This window comes from Coenobita brevimanus, chromosome 96 (assembly GCF_032717465.1).
Source record: "Coenobita brevimanus isolate Jiangsu-jjx chromosome 96, ASM3271746v2, whole genome shotgun sequence".
Classification (NCBI taxonomy): Eukaryota; Metazoa; Arthropoda; class Malacostraca; order Decapoda; family Coenobitidae; genus Coenobita; species Coenobita brevimanus.
The window spans coordinates 11,918,408-11,938,019 of NC_137049.1; the positions used below are offsets into that span (position 1 = coordinate 11,918,408).

The window sequence follows — 19,612 nt, forward strand, 5'->3', positions numbered from 1 at the left end:
AGGCGGTCACTCATCCAAATACTAACCAGACCCAACGTTGCTTAACTTCGCTGATCGGACGGGAAATGGTGTACTCAACGTGGTATGGCCGTGATTATAATATCAGTGAAATTAGGTACATACTGAAACTGGCAGTGTTTCCCGTATAAAAATGCATGATGTTCAAACTGATGATGACAGTGATAATCATCATCCTATATCCCTTCCTCCCGCCCCCTTTCCCGAAAAAAATAAAAAATAAAAATGATCACATACTTCATTTTCTTCATAGCTGTCAGCTCCACTAAAAAAAAAAAAAAAAAAAAAAAATCAACTGAAAGACTTGCAAAGGATGCAGCCCAGTACAAAGTAAAGGAAATATTAAAAGCTACAATATTTTAAGAAAGAAAGAAGCAGTAAGAACTGTTTAGTTAAAATGAATTATTCAGTTTTGAATACTTGCACACTATGCTTCAACCGCACAGCCCAGGAGTTTATTCCACCGTCAGGTAGTGATTGGAATAACGCCTATTGACAACTGAGTGATACTGAATTGGGTAGTGGATAATGAGCGCATGTTCAAAGCAACTATTCTTGCAACACGTTCTGGTAGAAACAAGTCAAGATGAAAGTAGTACAGCGGGGGAGAGATAGCAGGGAATATTTTTTACTTTTATTAATGTTTGCCCACACAGATTTCCCAAACAGTCTTTCAGTTACAAAATGTTTGCAAATACAACTATCTTTGTTTCCATGCCGTTATTGAGCCCACAGTGACCAAGTCTGACCAAAAAATCGAAAAACCTTTTGTCGCACATTCGTGTGTCGCGATATCCGACAATTTCGTGCCGTCGCGTCGTGCGCGATCCTCAAAACTTTTGTTTGGTATTTTTATGACTCTCCCTGGACTTACCTCGACCTAATGCAAAAAGAATTAGGTCGATATCTATTCCCGTTCTCGTGAAAGAAACGAACAAACGCACAGACAGACCCACACATACACAGCTTGACTTTTATTATTTATATATAAATGGCACTGATGTTTCTACAAAGGTACAAATTTTAACTAAAGCTACTTATAAGAAAGCTGATGGGATATAAGTTTCTTGCCAAGAGCTACAGATGAATCAGTAGGAGACATCCAGAAGGTCAATATTCAATTAGTGTCGGTATGGAAAAGTTTACACAATGCCGTATAGAGTCACTGCTAAAAACCCTAAAGCATTTCCTAAAACTACCATTTCGGCATCCCACTGCGGACAACTTTTTCATCACGAGAGATCTCCCGAAACTGAATGCAATCATCTGACGGCAAAAATAGTGGCACTGAAAAGACACAATTATATGTAAGTTTAATGGACATGACGTCAGAGTTGCGGTAGCTCGGTGGTTAGCGCACTCATCTCGCGTTGCGTGTGTTCCAGGTCTAGGGTCGAACCTAGGCTACTCTGCGGCGGAAAATCAAAGTGGATGTTGGTATACCCTTTTTACTCAAATCTGTCCTAAAATTGCCATCTCTCCATCATGAATGTTAGCTGTGACAAAGATTAACGGTAAATATGACGATAGTCATGAAGAGGTGCAATGGAAAGGACGTTGAGCCAAAGTACTAAACTGTTGTACCACTTAGTTACACGCAAAAAGCTGCAAAAGGAAAAGAACCTGAGCTACTAAAGTAGCTTCTGGCATTTGGCTTCTTCATTCTTGCATATGCTTGTATGCGTTCGTACCACTTAGATTCTACTGATGACATACTCTGTCATATATATGGGCAATATCAACACCTGGAATTTCACATTTAACAGTCTTTCTGTAAACAGTCCTACTGTATTGACATATTGCTGACATACAGAAGGGTTAATTCTGGTTATCACTTTTCCTTTGAGGAGAAGGTCGAGTCAGAGAGCTCGTGTAATTTGGACTGATACATTATTGTAATAAAATGCAAAAACTTACGTTAAATCCCTTTATAAAGAAAGCTTTCTCAAGGTAAGTAAAAAAAAAAAAATCTTATCACCAGGCGTCTGCGTGCTGACGGTCTTAACATTCGTGAATTCGCAAATAACAGAGAACGCCGTTACACTCTAAAATATAATACGCATTCGTTTCTTTTGTGTTCTTTTTCACTGAACTATTTTCATCTGAGGCCCTGCAGTTCTCACGGTCAAGAGTTATTTTGACACGGTACAACAAAAACTGGACCGCTGCCCAAAAGTTGTGGCGTCATTTCTTGCGGCGGGATCGATTGGACAAATGTTGTGAAGGTGAGGGAGGTGTGACTACCACACCACACCACGCCACGCCACTCTATGCTACACGCCATTCCACATTACACCACACTACACTGCACCACCTCACCTCTCCACACTACTACACAACTCCGCACTACGCGACATCAACAACTCCACACTACACCACATTACTCCATACTACACCACACCACACCGCTCCACACTATACCACATCACATCACTCCACATTCCACCACACCTCACAACACCATTCCAAACAACACATCACACTATGCAACGCCACACCAATCCACACCGTAGCACCACACGACACCATTCCACAAGATTCCACACTCCATCACACAACACCATTCCACACTACATCACATCATACCACACTACACCATACCACACTACACCAGATCATACCTCACCACACCACAACACTTGACACTACATCACATCAAACCGCTCATTACTGTATCACACCAAACCGCTCCACACTACACCACACCAAACCACTCCACACTACACCATATCGCACCACTCCACACTATACTATATCACACCACTGCACACTACACCATAATACACCACTCCACGCTACACCGTATCACCACCACTGCACACTACACCATATCATACCACTCCACACTACACGATATCACACCACTCCACACTACACCATATCACACCACTCCACACTACACCATATCACATCACTCCACACTACACCATATCACACACTATTGCACACTACACCGTATCAAACCATTGCACACTACACCATATCACACCACTCCACACTAAACCATATCACACCACTCCACACTACACCATATCACACCACTCCACACTACACCATGTCACACCACTCCACACCACTCCACACTACACCATATCACACCACTTCACACTACACCATGTCACACCACTCCACACTGCATCATACCGTACCATTCTACAATACAGCGGATAACACCACTGCACACTACATCATATCACACTACTCCACACTACACCACATCACACCATTAAACACTACACCATTTCATACAATTCCGCACTACACCATAGCACACCTTCCACACTATACCATAAGACACACTCCACACTTCACCATGTCACACCATTCCACACTACATCATTTATCATACCATTCTACACTACACACCACATCACTCCACCCCACCCTATCCCACATTACACCACGCAGCACCACACCACATAACACCAACCCACCACAAAGCATGCCACATCATGCAAAACCACACCATATTAGTTCACACCAAACAAAACCTCTTCACATCATACCAGGACACACAACCGCACAGCACAGCACTCCACATCATACCACACTACACCACACCTCTCCAAACTGCACCACATCACGCCATATCATCCCGCACTACACCACACCACACAGTATCACACCACAATATTCCACACTACATCGCAACATTTCACACCGCACCACACCACATCATTCAACACTACACCACACCATTTATCACTGTACGATATAACTCCATTCCACACTACACCACACAACACCACTCAACACTGGATCACATCACATCACTCAGTGTAACACAGCGTAGACTGTAGCACCAGTCGAGCAGGGCAGTACTACCAAGGTGGATGGAAAGCTGATGACATGGAGAGCTGGAGCTCCCGTTTCATCAGCCCTTGGGACTAGGTCCCGACCATCCCCCTTTGCTGAACTTTTTCATTGTCTCAGTAACACAGAGAGTAGACCAGCATGCTCTCCAATACAAGTTTCTCCAAGTATCAACACCAAACTACATGCACATTACACACCACACTTCCTTTTCAAAATTTTCAAAAAAATGGCGTCGAATAGCATAGCCTCGGAGTCCCCAGGGGGGGGGGGACCATAAATGCCTCCACCTTCAGCCCCTCTCCCGGTGACGACTCAAGGTGCATGGAACCACTGTCAGACTCTCTTCTTCTTCATTTCTGCAACATTCGTGGCCTTTCCTCTAACTTTCGCTCTGTTGAGCACCACCTCTCCTTCTCTAAACCTCACCTTCTTTTCCTAACTGAGACTCAGCTGTCTGAAGCACCTGACAGCAAACCCTTTTCTGTATCCTCCTACTTTCTCTATACTCATTTCAAAGTCAAAGGTGGCTGTTGTGTATATATACACAACAACTTATCTTGCTCACGTGTTCCTGAACTCGATTCTTCTGAATTCTCTACACTCTGGCTTCGGCTTTCCTGTCATTCTCTGACTAAATATATCTGTGCTGTTTACTTATCTCCTAATTCTACTGACTACCAAAAATTCTTGACTGTCTTACTTCTACGATGGAACATATTCTATCCATTTCTCCTTTCTCTGAAATCTCCATTCTTGGAGATTTCAATGTTCACCACCACCTTTGGCTCTCCTCTCCTTTCACTGATCCACCTGGTGAACAAGCCTACACCTTTTCTATCCTTAATGACCTAGAGCAGCTTGTACAGCACCCTACCCTTATCCCTGACCGCCTTTGAGAGAGCTCCAGCATACTTGATCTCTTCCTTACAACTAATCCTTCTGTTTACACTGTTAATCTTTTCTCTCTGTTGGGCTCCTCCGATCGCAATCTTTAATCACCTTAACCTGTCCTATCACTCCGGTACTGCCTGAGGACCCTTCAAAAAACGTCGTCTCTGGCACTTTGGAGCTGCGGATTGGGAGGCCCTCAGGCAGTACTTCTTTGATTTTCCCTGGAATGATTATTGCTTCAATGGCCGGGAGCCATCTGAGTGTGCCTTGCGCATTACGGAGGTTATTCTCTCGGGCAAGGAAGCATACATTCCTTTCTCATATCCTTTGACTAATGCACGAAAGCCTTGGTTTAATTACGCTTGTTCTAATCCTGTCCGCAACAAGGAGAGGGCCTATAAAAGGTACTGGAGCCAACCCACTCCTGAATCACATCTTTTATACATTTCTGCCCGGAATCATGCTAAGTCTGTTCTTCGCTCTGCTAAAAGTAATTTCATCCGTACAAAATGCTCTCAACTCTCTAACTCGAACTCTTCTTGCTCCTTCTGGCACCTTGCCAAAAACCATTCTAACGACTTTACCTCATCATCCTTCCCTCCTCTTTTCTAATCTGATGGCTCTGTAGCTATTTCTTCTACTGATAAAGCAGCTCTCTTCGCTCAGACTTTCTCCTCCAGTTCCACCTTAGACGATTCCGGTGCTGTTCCTCCATCACTTCCCCCCTCTGACTTCCTCATGGCTAACATTAAAATTTCTTCAGCTGATGTATTTTCTGCCATTGCTGGCCTCAGTACTAATAAGGCATATGGGCCTGATGAAGTCCCTCCTGTTGTTCTCAAGAACTGTGCTTCTGTGCTTACACCCTCCCTAGGCAAACTCTTTCGCCTTTGTCTATCAACTTGTACCCTTCCTTCTTGCTGGAAGTTTGCTCTCACTCAGCCGGTCCCAAAGAAGAGTGACCATTCCCAACCCTCTAACTATCGTCCAATTGCTTTAACATCCTGTATCTCAAAAGTTTTTGAGTCTATTCTTAATAGAAAAATTTTGAAGCATCTTTCCTATCACAACCTTCTTTCTGATCGTCAGTATGGGTTCCGTCAGGGACGCTCCACAGGCGATCTTCTCACCTACCTTTCAGACTCCTGGTCATCCTCCTTTCGGGACTTTGGCGAAAGCTTTGCCATTGCACTTGATATCTCAAAGGCTTTCGACTGAGTCTGGCATAAATCTTTAATTTCCAAACTGCCCTCTTACGGTTTCTATCTTATCTGTGCCTTCATTTCTAGCTTCCTTTATGGTCGTTCTATAGCAGCTGTTGTAGTCGGCTATCGTTCTTCTCCTAGATCTATTAACAGTGGTGTTCCTCAGGGCTCTGTCCTATCACCAACTCTCTTCCTTTTATTCATCAATGACCTTCTAAGCTGTACATCTAACCCTATTCACTCATACACTGATGACTCCACCCTTCACCTTTCCATTCGATTCCCACAACGTCCATCTCAGCAGTTACTTCAACGGGCAAGGGATGAGGCTATGGCACACCTAATGTCTGACTTGGCTCGTATCTCTGACTGGGGTAAAAATAATCTGGTTGTTTTTAATGCATCAAAGACTCAGTTTTTGCACCTATCAACCCGACAAAATCTTCCACAGGTATACCCACTTATGTTTAATAATACTCAGCTTAATCCTGCATCATCGTTGAACATGCTTGGGGTTTCATTTGCTCGGGACTTGTCTTGGAAAGATCATATTACATCTCTTGTAAAATCTGCTTCTAAGCGATTGGGTGTGCTAAGCCGACTCCGTTCCTTCTTTGCCCCTGCACAATTGTTGACTCTATACAGGGGTTTTATCCACCCCTGTGTGGAGTACAACTCTCATGTGTGGGGAGGCTCCACACATACAGCTCTTCTCAATAGGGTGTAGTCAAAGGCTTTTCGTCTCATTAACTCTCCCCCTCTTACTGACTCCCTTCAACCTCTGTCTCTTCGCCGCAGTGTTGCATCTTTATCTCTTTTCTATCGTTACTTCAATGGTCACTGTTCCTCTGAACTGTCTGCATGCATTCCTCCACTTCTACTACGGGCGCGTAGCACCCGTCTAGCAGCAAACTCTCACCCCTTTTCTGTCTAACTCTCTAATGCAAGAGTTAACCGTTACTCCCAATCCTTCATTTATGGAACAGGTCAACTCTGGAACTGTCCCCCTGCTTCCTATGATCTTCAGTCTTTCAAACGCAGTGTGTCAAGGCATCTCGAAATGAATGGATCTTGAATTTGGCTCTCTCTTGTATTTTATTTTTCTCTTGGAAGGAACAGTTTTGCAGGTTCATTGCCTTTGGTTCCTTCTTCCCCACATAAATGAAAAAAAGCACTATACCACATTACATCACACCACCCCACACTATACTGCAAAACATCGCGCCACTCGACACCACACCACAATACACTGCATCACATCACACCATCCTACACCACATCACACCACAACACACTGCGTCACATCACACTACCCCACACCACACTACGCCACATACGCCACACCACAGCGTTATACCCCACACCACTCCACACTACGCCACATACACCACACCACAGCATTATACCCCACACCACTCCACACTACGCCACATATACCGCATCACAGCATTATACCGTGGCTCAATTGGTAGAGAGTTGGCATGCAGTCCTTACGGACCCGGGTTCAAATCCCGCTGGGGCAGGGAACAGTTTAAGGATTTGAATTTCATAAATATCAGACTTTGTTGATCTACCAGAAAAACCGCCGACATGTCGTAAAAATACTCCAGCTAATACCAATACACCAGTCCTGTATGAGACAGTCCTAGCATGTATTCAATATGGACGGAGGGTGTTTAGCGCCGAAGTGGTGACATGTAGAGGTGTATGGTATGTAGGAGGACTGCTGGGCCTCGAAAGCAGGCTGTGAAGCCTATGCCCAGAGTCGGTCACTTAAAAAAAAAAAAAAACGCCACTCCACACTACACCACACCACATCACTCCATACTGCACCACAGTACATCACACCAGGTCACACGACAGTACACCACTCCAAACCACACCATACCAATCCACACATACCATACTATTTCACACCATGTCAAACCAGACCACATCACTCACATGTTGTGTAGGTAATAGGAAGTAGTTTGAAACTGAATTTTCGGTGATACAAGTTGCGCATACGTTTTAACAACATTCATTTGACCATATACTTGCTTGAAAAATACTATGAATGCATTTACCAGTACAAATATGTTTCTTTAGCGAAGAAAAGTGCTTCCGCCCTGTACGGAGTATGCGCGCGCGCACGCACACACACACACACACACACACACACACACACACACACACACACACACACACACATTCAGAGGTAGACACACTGTACAGAGAGAGAGAGAGAGAGAGAGAGAGAGAGACTGCCCCGACCACCAGCACACACAGTTTGCACAATCGATCCCACTACAAACATAACGCCCACAATTTTCGCCTGGCGAGCTATTTCCGATTCAGCCACTGCCACAACTAATTCCAAACCTAGCAGATGGAAGGGCCCGGAAAATTTCTCTAATTGTCTTTTTCAGGAAACGGGCAGTTTGTTTTGCCTCACATATCTTTGGCTGTATGAAGACTTAATTTCGCACCTCCTACATTACTTTCACTACCATGACAGTTTATTTCATTTCTCCTATATCTTTCTCCGTACAATGACAGTTTATTCCTCCTAAAAGCATTTCCCTAAGTTGACAGTATATTTTATTCCTCCTACCGTCAGACGATTACAATAAAGGACTTAACAAGATTTGTCATTAACTCATTCACTAGCTACAATGGATCCTTTTTTTTTCTGCTGCGGTCAAACGATTAATTTTATATTACCTCCATCAAAGAGGTTATGCTTTTGTCTAGACTTATCTGTCTGCCAGTCTGGTCTATTAGCCACATTTTGAACAAATCGCTGAATGTAATGTACCAAATATGGAATAAAGATAAAGGACCATCAGAGGAATAAATGTATAATTGTGGGTAAAAAAAAAATCAAAGGTCAAGGGCATGAAAAACTACGTCAGGGGATGGTGTTGCCTTAGAGGAGGTCTACTGTCTCTGAGCATTCTTGTTTGCTTTACGGAAGACATCTCATGCTAAAAGTGTGAGGAGCAATCGCTCTAAGTACCTCACTACAACGAATTCTTAATATAATTTATTTCTTTCAGCTCCAGAGGATTTTATATATAAATTAAAGGTGTTTCTCTACATAAGGATTTATTCAGCTACTCCTCCTAGACGCGTGGACGAATTTTCATGAAACTTTGGTGAAAAACACTCAAGGGACAGAGTTTTCATCATTCTTTTTTTTTTTTTTTTTTTTTCAAAGTTTCGAAAAATATTTTGTTTCCATAATTATTATAGTTACCTCTCAATAGTTTTGTTTACTCTAACTGTGCCAACGGAGCCAAGTCCACTTTCTTCGAGCTTTGCCACACATTAGTTTATTCATATCTATTAAGTTTATTTCAAAGTTTCAAAAGATAAAGGGTGGCGATCTAAACGAGTTTAGGCCGCCATAGGCAGCTTTATGCGAATTCATTTTAAAACAGAATATAATTGTGTGGAGGTACCAATAATATTCTCGTATTACAAAAGATGTCCTCTGCTGGAGCGGGATAAACCTTACACTAAAATAGGTTTATTCTTCTTGCCGCCTTTCAACTGAGCTTAAGAAAGACCAATTGTGCTAGAAAGTATCTATCAATTGATCTATCTATCTATCTATCATCTATCTATCTATCTATACAGTAGAGAGAGAGAGAGAGAGAAGGGGGGGGGAGGATTCTTATCGAAGTATAATATAATAAACAAGAGGCTATGATGTTGTCACTTAACCCTTTCAAAGTGAGGAAGACTCTATTCCAGCTACCACCAGAAGATAAAATACAGCTGAGAGTGAGTCATAGGAGCATGAAAGCATTACCTACAATAATTACTGTAACTGGGAAATATTCAAAAAGGTAAAAAAAATCTACAGTATCTCCAACACAGAATAATACTGAAACTCAACATAACCAACAGTACCCTTAACTTAGCCTACAGTTAACTATCATAGCCTCCTATATCCCTTACTTCGTCTACTGCGTCTACTGTATTCCTCACATAGCCTATAGCATTCCCAATATATCCCACTGCATCTCCAGTACAACAGCTCGCTGCATTTCTAACACAGCCTACTACATTCCTAACACAGCTCACTGCATCCCCACATAGGCTACAACACTCCAAAACCCACTACATCCTCAACAAAACCTAACAGTATCCCAGGAACTGCCAACTGCATCTTTATCATAGCTCACAACATCGCAAACACCCAAATACATAGTCAAGAGTCCCTAGCTATTCATGTTCAGCTTGAGGAAGCACAAGGCTTAGATTTATGCCTTTCAACTGCACGAGGGTCACTAAAGAAGGTAATTAATAATTTTGATTTCCATTCTTCCTGGTTACAATCATCGAGGTAAGGAATAACAACTCTAAATTAGCTCGAGATCAAAGTGAACAACGACTGGAGCAGGTTCGAACTTCTCTATCTATCTATCAAATTGCCAGAAGCCTAAATCCCGTAAACAAATCGCCTCCATGTCGCCCTTTCCCCCGCCATTTCGCTGTCCTTCCCGCAACTTACCCCCCCTCTCTCATGTATCTCTCCACTCCATCCCTCCATTTCATCCTTGGCCTCCCCCTCTCTCACCCTCCCTCTACCTCACTCACATACATTCTCCTCATTAGTCTCGTTCTCCATCCTCTCCACTTGGCCAAACCACCTCACTGTATTTCTCCTAACTCTTTCTGTCACATCCACATCCACACCACAACGTTCCTTCACTTCCTCATTTGTCAGTCTGTCTCTCCATGTAACTCCACATGTTCGAACTCGAGCGCCAGTATAACCAGTTCATTTTAACTGGGAGTAGAAGTGCCATCTTTTCATCTTGAATTTTAAGTTATAACAAGATATTAACACTACAATATGGTCCTAGTCACGAAGTGCTATAAAAAGATGTACAGCAATAGTATTATTTTATTCTGCCGCTGTACTACGATGAATAAGCTGCAAAAGGATGAAAATCTCTGCCAGTTAAAGTGAGTGAACTGTAGTTCGGTATGATCAGGTACGAGCTTTTGACCGTGACTGTACATTTAGGTCAACATCTCTTACATATCATCCAAACTTACCTTATCCTGAACATCCACACCGAGTAGCATTCAGTTGGATTAAGAGACCTTATAACACTTCTTCCTCAGCGATTTATTTTGTATACAACATCTTTACATCCTTCTGTAAAGTATGTTACTGATGCACACAATGTCATTATTAACAAGCTATAAGTAGGGTAAAAGAGATGCTTCAAAGTCTCGTAGGCTAAAACGAATACGAATTAATGACGTCTCATGTGCACTCTAAAGGACAAAAAATTGCCCTTAAAAACATGTACAACTTGGAATTGGCATTGTGCTTACAAAGATGCAGATTGTCTCAGCAGAGTCAATAACGATAATAAGAAGGCTCCCTTTTACTGCCAGTCGACTGCAAGAGAGTTTATTGAGATTATCACATATGCTGCCCCAGTCATAAATGAAAGCACAAAGCTTTCACATGTAATCTGAAGATGGAACCTTGTCTTAATCCCTCCATCGGGAGAGGTTTTCTCTAAATTGAATAAAATCTTCAGTCAGTGGCAATGATAGAATATGAGGAACGCCATCAAAATAAATGGATACATGCAACCAGCAGGCAAGACTCTAGCCACAAAGACCCCATGTACGGCCTCAAGTCGAAAACATGGCCACAAAGAGCTCATCCATGACCTACAAATGGAAACCTGGCTTCAAAGATCTCTCCGCTATCTGTAAACGGAAATCTGACCACGAAAACCTTATGTAAGACTCAAAGACAAGAATCTTACCACAGAACCGCCAGAAAGACCCATGTGCGATCTGCAGACAAGAACATGGATACAGAAATCAAACATGCAACCTGAAAAAATGCGATCTAAAGAGAAGAACAAAGCCAAAAATATCCCATATGCAACCTGTTAATGAGACACTAAACAAAATGACCCCATGAGCGACCTCATTAAAGGTCCTGGCCAAAAAAAAACTTATGTGCGATCAAAAGAGACTCACCTATCCACGAAGATCTCTTGTGCTACATGTAAATGAGATCATGTCTAAAAGAACCTCATGTGAAACCCAGAGACATAACCCCCTGCCACAGAGACCTCAGATACGACCTATAAGAGGCGACCCATAGCACAAAGGCCATGAAACAGTGCCCTGCTCCCTATCAGGTGGATCCCATTGTGTACCTGCAGAAACTGGCACCTCACTGGGCCTTTGTTTATTTTTCTGCTCCACCTGAGTGGCCATTGATGATGTTGGTGCCACTCGCTCGAAATTTCGCGTATTTGGGAGAACAGCTATTATTCAAAAGTAATTGCAGCTGGCACACAAGAGATCAAGGACAAGATCAAGAGAATAAGTAAATAAAGAGGTTAAACGTACTGTCATCGCAGTATGGTACTCGTATTTCAATTGGTATAATTTATTGGAACGCAATAACAATGATGACAGATTAATCATGCGATGCGAATTATATTACTGTGATATACAGCGAACAGCAACTGGCAAAACTCATTTGCTTCCTCATACTTATATAGGGATGCAAGAAAAGAAATCCTATTAATAATAAATTTAAATAAGTCCGCATACCATGATGGTATATCAAGGCCTATTTTCTTAAAATTAAATAAACTAGAATTGCTACATTTTCAAGTAAGAACATTAAAGAATTAAGTACAATTTAGCATTAGCCCATGAAGTACTTTGCAGAGCACATACAACTGATTATTTCCTTTCTGTTCACCTGAAGACTGCTGTTATAAGATGACTGTCATCCCCACCACTTTTTTTCATGTTTCAGGTTTCTTATTCACGTTACGACCATCAAGATTCATATCTTTTTATGGATTTTACTTATATTACATCACATAAGAATATTTGACCTCTCCAGCATGATGACGCTTTGTTGAACATGCTTGCTCTTAGCATTCGATGTTATTACGCCTTCGAAACCCATTGTACTGAAAGGATTGGACAACCTCCGTTAACCCCTGCGGGACAATCAATATTTTCTGGTATTCTTGCGACAGCCACAAGATTTGACGCAGCTTAGGTGTCATGGTGATGAAGGGGTTAAGATAAGCTTTCATTCTATCAGATTAACCCATCACCGTTTAACTCTTCAGAATGATGACACTTTCAATATTTCATTCTTGATACTAGCACCTGCAGACGATTTATTAATCTTACGATGGACCTGTAGTACAGAAAGTTAAGGTTGTAACTAATCTTCCAGTTTGCATAATCTCAACTGAAGAATGTCATATATATATATATATATATATATATGTGTGTGTGTGTGTGTGTGTGTGTGTGTGTGTGTGTGTGTGTGTGGAGCCTCTGTGGTACAGTGGTAGAGTGTTCGTTTTCGTACACGGGTGAGCCAGGGTTTGCGCCCCGCCAGGGTAATAAACTTTGGGAGTGTTCACCCGGCCACGTACTGCATTGACGGACACAAGGGGTGCTGTGGTTGAACCAGTGTCGCTTACTATAAGTTTGCTTGCACCCAGTCGGCTTGCACGGACCGATTACACTTGGTTCACACACTACACACACATCCAAAGCCACTCCAACACTACAGTTACACTTACAAGCACTTCTCATCCTACATACAATCTCTACTAGACAGCCTAAGCCACTTGGTAGAGATACATTGGCTGCATCGTCCCGACTTCGGTCAGGATAGGCCGGTCCTGCAGTGGATACTCAAAACGGCTGATATATATATATATATATATATATATATATATATATATATATATATATATATATATATATATATATATATATATATATATATATATATATATATATATATATACATAATTGTGTCTGTGTGAAATGATTTAATACCAGCTACTGTTAATCTTACTGCAAACCTATCCTGTTCAGCATGGCCATGTAGTTTTTCTTTCATTCTTGCTAGCACCAGATGATTTGGCTCAGACCTGGGAAAACCTTTCTTAGTAAGGAGGTTGGATAAAACTCCTGGCCGGCGTCAACATAAGAACTAATGACATCTTTTAAGCTTTATCCCTGCTCCTCCCAGATTATCTTATTCGGCTTAAGAAGAAATCCATCGTAGTGAACGGGTTAACTGCTTCATTAAGAAAGGCTCTTGGCAACCTGTAAAGAAAAATACGTACAGGGTTGTCAGGAAGCAGGAATGTTGTGGTCTCAGTGAAGGAGTGAATGTACTGAAGTTTGTGTGTAGCCCCATGACTTCGAACGATCCCGACTTGTCGGTCACAGAATCGTTTGGATGTGACACAAATCATTGTCATTATCATACTGATTAACTTCTTCACTACAATTCCGTCTTTTGTCATTCCACCCATGCTACCCAAAGATGATTTTATTATGTTCAGGAAAGTTTTTAAGCTGGAGAGAATAGATTCAGCCTTCATTAACCCCAGTTACATGAGAGTCTTCGCCAGGCTGTGTAAACTATGTCGTAGTAGCAAGAATAAGCCAAGAAGACGTCATAGTAGTGAAGTGATTAACTCTTGACTGGAAACTTGCGATCGAACAGTCAAGAGAAATATCGTAATTGCTGTATGCGGTGAAAATTAATCTAAACGATATTTCTCAGGATTTTTTTGTGTGTCTGGTAATTCCCAGTATGTCATGAGGTAGCTGCCAAATTGTCCTACTTTGATATGTGACAACTTCTTCAGCCAGAGCACCGAGGTTGTGGAGGGATTGATGAAGTCTGCACCCAACCCCTCCAGTTTGAAACGGCATCGCTACATTGAATGAAATCAGCAGCAGATAGCAAGAATCAGTTTTAAAAGACGTAATATGAATCAAGGAGTTCTTGAGAAGCATAATAATACAATTATACGGTTACTGCAAAATGACGAAGTGTACCTGAAAACGGGTGTGTTTGACAATGCAAAGCTGAGCACTTGGCTGTAAATTATCACCATAAGTGACATACAAGAGTGAAATATACAATCTATGAAAATGGAAACAGAGATTATCTGCAAATTCTTGAGCCTGTGCTGAAAATGTAAAGCAGAGCGTGAGTCTGGATACTAGCGAGTCTTCCCTCTCAGGTCCCCGCTAGGGAAATCATTGCAACCTAGACACAGCACCGGGGTGAAGTATAGCAGGTGAGTTTCATTTTTCGTCAAGAGGGTGTGTGAAGGGGTGGAGGTGAGGTGAGTAAGCATTTTACCTACAATACAAAAATCCACAATTTGCCATTAATAAAAACAGCTACCTACTGATGAAGAAGAGACAGTGGAAAAATATATTAGTGTGCCCTCTAAAATAGTGTCTACGGAAAGAAGTTAACATTTAGTTATGGAAATTGTCCATAGAATATAAAGCGATCTACTAAGCAATGAAAAGGCTGTAAAGTAAAATTAGGTACCTGTTAAACGAAAACCCTTCAGTTACATTACATTTTTGTTCTAGCTCTCTTCAGACGATTTTAATCTGCTTAGGATGTACTATTCGAACTGAAAGGGTTAGATGTGATCTTTACTACAGAAGTTCTCCCTAAATTGAACCAAATCGTCTGTTCTGTAGTTAAGATAAAATAAATGTACGTCATCAGGGTGAAGAGATCAAATAGAAGTGTTCACAATTTAATAGAGAGAGAGAGAGAGAGAGAGAGAGTAGTAATTCTTCTTTACACAAGACCCTATACAGTATCCCTTTTTAGCTGTTTTCTTCACTTATTAACCCCTTCAGCAAGGGGATATAATTTTCATCTTGCTCCCTAGGGATGGGTGTATTCGGCTCACGAGACACTTTGGGAACTGGAGGGGCCAAATGTAAATGTAGCCTTCATTAAGCATTTTATAACCAGGGTGATCTCTTGATTTGAATAAAACTGTCTTGTAGAGGCAAGATTATATAAATGACGTCCTCGAGCTGAAAGGGTTAATCGTTAATCTCATCGATTATATTGTTACTGGGCGTACACACACAAAGCCTTACATCCCTTTTGTTATTTTCGCCACTTATTTACCATTACATTAACTAGGCTACTGTTCATCAACAATTTTTCTGGCTATTAACCCCTTCACCCAGAGGATGCATCTTCATTGGTTTCCGTCGAACATCAATTCCATTCAACTTCGTGAAGTCTTCTTGTACTGACAGGGTTAATAAAGGCTGAACCTAACCTCACCATTTCGAAAGTCTTCCTTAACCCTTAGCCGCCAGGGGATTCCGGCCGTCGCCCACTCCTTATGGGGGATTTTTGAGATTTTGGCAAAAATACCCTTATTTTAAACCCTACTATCTGACAAACTATTATAGCTACAGAAAAAATTAAGTATACATAAGACTCAACAATTCTTCCTCTTCCAAGTATCCCGTCGATGAGTAAGGATAAGTAAAAGATGACTGGTTTTCCGTGTTTTGGCGGGCTAATCCGGTTGCGCTCCACTGCCAGTGGCCTTGGTTAGCGTTGGCAGCACTGACCTACCTCTCGGAATATTCCAATCTTTCTTTCGACTTTACTCACCGTCGTAAGGATAAGTCATCACCCCTTCCATGTGGCTCCCCACAGGGTTTTCCACCCGTGTGATGGTGCCACTATTCCCCCTAGATGTATGGGAAAAGAATAGCTCTTTATTTTTATTACTCACTTCTTGCATCAGTTGTAATAATTTCCCACTAGTACGGCACTTATATTTGCACTTGACATCGCAATTACGGGTAATTGCACTTTGAGAAGTAAATGCTCAAGCTCTTTCACGCAGTATGGTTGAATATGAGGTAATTACTTGTTCAGAAATTGTGACCAATTTGTACTAATCAGGGACAACATGAAAATATTACTAATTACACACAACTTACATTATTTGTACTTCACATCACAAATACGCTAATGCTCACATACTCAACATTATTTTCTGAGTAACGAAGGAAAAAACTTTAGTTACAGCCAAGCAGGTCGTTGTCTTACTCTCCTATGCATTTTTGGTTTCTTTCATTGTACTAGAGAGGGTTACTCACGGTGTTTCCAATCACTGTTTCACAGATAACCATAAACAGTAACACTTATTGCAATGCACTTGTAACACTTATTATAAAACACTTATTTCATAACACTTACTAGATATAACTTATATCTTACCTTCCACTTATGTATTAAAAAAAAAAAACGCTTGTGCATCTGTTTACTATTTACGACTTCACACACACCTGCTTAGTTACTGAGCCCTTCCCCCGGTGGTAAGGGCAGAACTTTCGCAGGGGATGATGATGCAATCATCCCCGCACATGGAGGGACGGAGTCGGACAAGGGGGATAAGAAAGACGTCACTCAACACTCAACCAGTGCCATGTACAGACTGAGCCGTGCATCAGTGGGGTACCTTGGGTACCTACCTACCCTATGGTTGTCAGAAATTGGGCGCGAGTTCAAAGGCAAGTGCAGTTTATGCCATTTGCTGGTGGCACTCCACGCCCTGAATCGTGATGACTATACACGTCAGCCGGCGGTTAGGGGTTAAGCTGAATAAAGTTGTCTGTATGGCAAGCAAGAGCAACAGAGAATGTGATTTACTTCGTTTTACATCTAATTAGGTTGTTGTGGATCTTGTAGAGCAATGTTTTGGTAGTCAGTTCCTGTAGTACCATGACGATCTTATTTTTTCTGTCTCCAGACAAGTTTCTAGGGCTTAGGGGAAACTTCAAACTCATGTGCTGCTTAAATATAGTGTTAACTCTTACCAAACCATCCATCCATCCATCATCCAGTCTTATGTCGCCCCATGAGGAGCGTATGAACCCGGTGCTAGGCAAGTTGGTCCTGACATTTCAGATGAGAGTGACTAGCCTCATACATCTCTGAGTGGCATTACGTGAGCAATAAACCCCATGGATATAAACCTACACAGGCTCAATTCGATTGCAGCACCTTATTTTCCCACTAAACCACCAGGAGCCATAATTTGGTTATGTGGTTAACACCCAGGTAGTAAATGGTTTCCTGGTGTACAGGAAACGTTTGGCTTGTCACTCAGTGCAGAGTCACCCATAGGAAGAAGGAAAAGGAAAGAATGAAGGAAAGAATGACAGAAGAGGAAGGATGGAAGAGAAGAAAGGGGAGACACCCAACACATCACTACATCGAGTGAGTGGATGGTGACCGACCCCACCTCTTCACACACACATGTGATAAATACCGATATGAGCGAGTGAGTGAGTGAGTGAGTGAGTGAGTGAGTGAGTGAGGAGGAGGAGGAGGAGGAGGAGGAGGAGGAGACAGGTGTTGGCTATCGATGGGGGGATGAGAGAATTAGCAATATTAGAACAAAAACAAAATAAAGTGTGGAAAATATAACTGTAATTTCTGCGAAGACACCATTCTAACAGTATTTTGCTCTTTCCAAGAAGATGATATTTAGGTTAAAGGAGATTACCAACCTCATTAGGACACATTGCATATTCCTTAATTAAAATCGTCTGGACAATTATTTAATAAAAAAAAAAAAAAGTCGTGTTGTAAGGACTGCAGAGGGTTGAAGAACATGAATGACATTTAGAAGAAATTCGAACTCAAGGTGGTCGGTGCCCTCCTTGTGAGTCATTTAAAAATCAGAGGTAAGATTTCATGACCATGGATACATAACTTGTTACTTCAGGTGACATTCAGAGTGGCTATAAAACTACGAAAATGGTGTTTGGTTGGTGGATCATATATTTACAGAGCAACAGATGCTATGTTCGATGAAGAGTGCAATACTGTTCATGGCTCTGGACACTTATTATCGTTGTTTTAACCCTTCTATTATGACAGCGTTTTTACAAAACAGAGCATTTCTAGAAGCGGCTGAGTCTGTTAGTGTGACCCTAAAGATTACCATACGCAAGATGCTTCACTCTAGCAAAGCCCCATGTGGTGCTTGACTTCAGCTTTCTAAGGATTTCCATACACAAGCGTTTCACTCTAGCGATGCTTCAAATGATGCTTCCCTCAAGGTCTTTAGGTCTTTGTAATGGAGCACCTTAAGCCCATTTTTGGATGAAATTTTTACACACCGGAAGAATCCACTAAACTTGGTACAGTTAAGCCTAAGGGGATACTTATTCGATTCTGAAGGGGTGCCACAAAATTTGACATTGTGATGACCTTCAAAAGCAAGGTCATGGTCACGATGCTGAAGTAGCGGAAACATCGCTTAATTAGCCATTTTTGGGGGAGTAACACATTAGACAGGAGCACAATGAATGGTACAATATTTAGCATGCACACAGACAATACCATTTTCTGTTGTTGTACTTGCCTTGCACTGTGTGTCTGTCTGTCTGTACCTTACTACGTACATCAGGTTAATTAGGTTCTTTTTTTCTTTTCAGACATGCCAAATGAACTGGGAATTGTGCATTATTTGTGGTGAACCAGGTGGTGACCTTTGTTGTCCTAACAGTCATATGAAAAATGAGATACAGGTTGATCAGGACTTTCTCCAGAATGTTGACCAATTTTGAGAACTTGATGCTATGCCCACCAAGGTTTTCCTCACTGGTGATGCAGAAACGCTCACAGCCAACAAGGCAAAGTGGCATAAAGAAAGCCATCCAAAGTTTGCAACCACAAAACTAGAGAGAGTACGGGAGCAATCTGTGAGGAAATGAAAACAGAAAAGCGAGTCAGAGAGGAAGTCCAAACAAAAAGTACTGGTAAGCCCCGACCAAATACAATGCATCTTCTGTTG

The 19,612-nt window shown here is 41.7% G+C and overlaps 1 protein-coding gene and 1 pseudogene across 8 annotated transcripts in view; both read right to left on the reverse strand.

Annotated features, from left to right (window-relative positions):
* The window catches only part of LOC145413582 (5S ribosomal RNA), a 119-nt pseudogene extending 23 nt beyond the window's left edge, over positions 1–96 (reverse strand).
* LOC145413381 (uncharacterized) overlaps positions 1–19,612 on the reverse strand; it is a 1,646,837-nt gene that overhangs the window by 693,760 nt on the left and 933,465 nt on the right. The window lies entirely within an intron of this gene.